Genomic DNA, 5,000 nt, shown 5'->3' with positions numbered 1-5,000 from the left:
ATATTTTTTTTAGGAATCTAAAAAAATGCATTTCATTTCTATCATTATTATGATATTACATATTCAAATTCAATTGGATACAAAAAAAAATCCATTCGAAATTGTCAAGAAAAGATATATTTTGAAGTGAAGTATTTTGGAGAGAATTGGGGAGAATATGATTAGAGTATGTTATGTGTAATGTAATAAGGCTTGTATTTTTGAAACATGCATATATTTAACTGCAGCTATAGATCTGTCTCTAACTTTATTGCAGTCATATTTGTTCAGGATAACAAACACATAACATGTTGTGTGAATTTTTACAAATTTTCTATTGAAAATTGTAAAAAAAGAATAAGCACGATAATTTCTTGAAAATACCGTATAGTATTGGTATTCTATATCTATATAGATATGGATAAGATACTCGATTAGATAATATCTGTGTAACAGATCAAATTGATATTCTAGGGTTTACATATATTGAAAGTTGCTGTTATAATTAGAATGAACAAAGTTAAAAAAAAAAGCAATATTGATTGGTTATGTATCAATTTTTATTTTCTGATCTCATTAAGAAAAAAAAATTTCTATTCAAATATTCAAGAATAATTCATAAAAGAATAGTTAACGGTTGCGATTTGTCTCAAGATTGTTTTTCAATTTTTCAATAGAAAGAAAAGGGGGGAGTATTCTCAAAAACTTCATATCTATATTTTTATTGGCGGCATGGCCGAGTGGTAAGGCGGGGGACTGCAAATCCTTTTTCCCCAGTTCAAATCCGGGTGTCGCCTGATCGATAAGAAACTGTAAATGAAAGATTATATTACGTTTTTTTAGAAAACTTTTTTTCCAACAGAAGCAAGCGAGGGAAAAGGAGTCTTGAGAATTGCGTTTGATTCGAAATTATAAGCATCAGTAGCTTAAAAAATGTTGTAAATATTTTTGTCTCGAATTCAAGGAAAGATTCTAGTAGTGAAAAGGAATCCATAAATTTAGAAATGATAGTTCGTTCACTACACAACTATTGTAGTGTCTGTCTCCTGACTGGGTCTTTTATTAGATTGGATTAAGAATAAGTCGGATAGGAAAGTCCATTTTTAGGTAGAGAAAAGGCAGAAGAAAAACCTTCTATACAGACTAATTTAAAGTTTATGAGTGCTTCCACATTTTATCAATATTATTTATTTAGATCAATTCTATTTAATAGCTTTAATTTAGCTAATTCGCTTTCGTAATATTCAAAAAAAGTATTCTTTAGATTTTCATATTCTATATTCTAATAAAATTAAAAAGTTTTGATTCTAAAATCGAATAGAAAAGAAAAAAAGTTTTTTTAATTATTTTAGAGAACGAATTGGGAGACATTTAAGGGACTATTTCAAATAGAAAGAAGAGTATAAGTATGCAAATGAATCTGTCTTGATTCTTTTTTTATGAAATCCTTAAGGAAATGATAAAAGAGAAATCTTAATATTCCCACCTGGTAGTAACATTCATTGACTTATAACTTCCTATAATTTTTTTATGTTTAATGTTTTATGATTTTACTAAAAATAATCAAAAAAAACTTTTTAGATGTTCTAATAACTAATAAATAGAATGAATTCTTGTTTTTCGTGAATGATGTTAGCCCAGAATCCTTTTTTTGACTCTGTAATAGCAATTCCACTATTATAGTATAGTATTTTTAGCGAATAATACAAAAAAAAGAATAGAATAAAAAATTTGAAAAAATAATGAAATAGTTCCTTCATATTTATAGAGATAGGAGACAAAATTTACATGGATATAGTAAGTATTGCTTGGGCTGCTTTAATGGTAGTTTTTTCATTTTCCCTTTCCCTCGTAGTATGGGGAAGAAGTGGGCTATAGGGATACTAAAAATTGAGTTAAGGGATCCAAGTAACCTTGTTGATTTCTACCTGAATTTTTGAATTTCGAAACTATTGAATGAAAATATTTCATTTAAACTAATACTAATTAATTGAGTTCAAATAGAAAATCTATCTTGATTCTATTATATTTTAGTAGTGTAATGTATTCTATGTATCTTATAGGAATTGAAAATACTCTTTCAATCAAACAAATATTTTCATTATTCCCATATTCCTATTTTGAGAAAAACAAGGGAATCAAAAAGAAGAAGAAATGGATTCCTATTCCAATCAAATTTTTCTTAAAATTTCTATTTCGATGAACTGACGCTTAACCTGGTTATATAGATATATATATATATGGAAAATGGCGGACCGTGTAATAACCATTCCTGTTTTTTTACCCCCTTTTTTTCCTAAGATACCGGAATTGTTTGTAAAAAGAATCTGAAAAAAAAAATTGGACGCAATTCTCAGATAGTAGAAATCAAATTGATTTCTACTATCTGGATTACGCTGATTGTACGATCATTTTTTTAAATCATTCATAAAAATGAAGAAATCATATTTCAGTGAAATTAGTCACTTTTACTTACCGTTTTTACATAAATTATAAGTAAAAAAGCTAGTAGGAACTAGAATAAACAGTGCAGTAGCAATAAATGCGAGAATATTTACTTCCATAATCTTTATTATGTTCTATTTCTCTTAAATTTCTAAAAAAAAAATTCGGGATTTAATCCCATAGAAATGTTCAATCTTTCAACAATGGTATAAATTGGATTTCAATGATATCAAATCGGATCAATATCATGAATCACAAAATCTGAGCTATCAAATCAACTCATGAAATAGTATAACATAGGAAGATCTTTTATCCATACTAAATAAAACAAAAAAACATTTATTCTTGATGAAAGTCCAAAATCCCTTTCCTTCCTTTTTCGGCGAAACAAATGAAAAAGCAGGGGGGGGCCCCAAATAAAATTTTGTTTATCAATTTGATTCCCTACAAATACACAAAAAAGGAATTTATTTTTTATTTTTTTGGATTTATATCCAACGGGATTGACGGGGCTCGAACCCGCAGCTTCCGCCTTGACAGGGCGGTGCTCTGACCAATTGAACTACAATCCCAGGGAAAGGGGTGTACTGTATAAATATTTTTACGGACCGTTTCTGTCAAACCTTTTCTTTTTCTATTTCGGATTCGAACCTTTTTGTTGTAAATGAAAAAAGCGCATTTTTTTATATATTGATATGTATATCGATATCCACTTTAGTGAGATCGACACAAATTACTCGTAATCCGTTTCTTATTCTTATTCTATTAACAAATCGATTGAAAATTGAATCAATGAAAAAAAAATATTTTTTTTTTCAATTTTTCCTTATATTTTCTACTTACAGATCTTGACATGAATACCGATTATTAACAAGATTTTGAATTTGTGGAAAGAAATATGGAATACAGAAAAAAAAGAAATAACCTTAGATATGTTTAATATTTTGATTCTTCCGTATCATAGCACATCAGTCATTTCCAGAGAACTATAAATGGGTTATAGAATTTCATAGTGGATCGGCAAATTCTTGGGCCGAGCTGGATTTGAACCAGCGTAGACATATTGCCAACGAATTTACAGTCCGTCCCCATTAACCGCTCGGGCATCGACCCAGCACAATAGGAAGAATACATTTCAGTTTTTATTGAAAATTTTTGATCAACTTCCTTTCGTAACACCCTACCCCCAGGGGAAGTCGAATCCCCGCTGCCTCCTTGAAAGAGAGATGTCCTGAACCACTAGACGATGGGGGCATACTTGCCCGACCGCCATTATACTACGTTCATAGTATGAACAGTTTTTTGCAATTGTCAATATAATGATATGATTCGATAAAAAAAAATATTTTTCGTTCTTTCATAATTCCATAGAAATTTTTTATTAATCATTTATATTTCTAAATTTTTTTATTCCAGTCATAATAAGAAAAAAAAAGAAGTAATGTTCCAATAAAGAGAAAATTCTTCACAGGAATGATTCGTTTGTTGCAAAGGACGAGAGGTTAAAACTTCATTTCTATCATTTATTACTAATACTAAGATTCGATAGGTAGATTTATATCTAATACTAAGAAAAAAAACTTTGGAAAATAGAATTTTTCAATAAAAAAATAAAAATTTGGTTTAGGGACAGAACATATTGAATCCATTTTATCAATGATTCGATTTTATCAATGTTTCGATGAAATATTTTATTTTGTGAGTACATTTATGTATCAATAAAAAGAATTTAGTGTTATGATTAGAATGACTTCAAGAATCCATTTTGAAATAATATATTTGATATGGATCAAATCCAATCTTAATCAATTCTTTTTTTTAACTATATTCTATTCACTAGGTAAATCCAATTTTTTGTTCTTTGATGAGTCATTATACAAATAATAGATATTGATGTACATGTATTCTAATCCCATTTATATCATTTAATTTATATAATTTATATAAATTTATAGAAATAATTTATATAAATTTATAGAATAAGTATACACAGTAACAAATATATGTACTAGTCATGCTAGTTCCTTATTTAGAAATTGAAAGAAAGAAAAAGGGCCCTTTTAACTCAGTGGTAGAGTAACGCCATGGTAAGGCGTAAGTCATCGGTTCAAATCCGATAAGGGGCTTTTTACTTTTTTTTTCAAAAGCAATAGTCTTTCTATTTGAAGGAAGAATAAAAAGATTCTTGATATTTTGAAAAAGTTTCTATTTGTAATAAAAAAGAAAAAGTGTAAAATTCAATAATGGAAAAATAAAAAAAAGTAAGTGGACCTAACCCGTTGAATTATATTTATATCTACTATTCTGATATTCAAATTTGATAAAGATTCAATTCGAACAATTTTTTTTCTTTTTAAGACTTTTTTCGTTTAGACTCCCTAAGAATCTCTGAATATTTCCAATGAAATCTTCTTGTTTCTGAACTAAGAAAAAAGGTTATGCCTTTTCTTTACTCAGAAGGGCCTTAATACGAATTTCAAGTTCCACCAAACAAGTTTTTTTAAAATTAAAATGAAACATATTTTTTTCCATAAATTTCTATTATTTCTATAAGATTAGATAGAATCTTATAGAAA

The 5,000-nt window shown here is 27.9% G+C and overlaps 1 non-coding gene across 1 annotated transcript; it reads left to right on the top strand.

Moving 5' to 3' along the window:
* The first annotated feature begins 4,478 nt into the window (after positions 1-4,478).
* On the top strand, positions 4,479-4,550 carry TRNAT-GGU (transfer RNA threonine (anticodon GGU)). The gene has a single exon. It is a non-coding gene; the product is annotated as a tRNA-Thr (tRNA).
* The last annotated feature ends 450 nt before the right edge of the window (positions 4,551-5,000 follow it).

The sequence above is a fragment of the Vigna unguiculata genome, unplaced genomic scaffold, assembly GCF_037176805.1.
Source record: "Vigna unguiculata cultivar grain cowpea cultivar isolate G323 ecotype 2 unplaced genomic scaffold, ASM3717680v1 ptg000140l, whole genome shotgun sequence".
Classification (NCBI taxonomy): domain Eukaryota; kingdom Viridiplantae; phylum Streptophyta; class Magnoliopsida; order Fabales; family Fabaceae; genus Vigna; species Vigna unguiculata.
This window is presented reverse-complemented; position numbering and strand designations above follow the sequence as displayed.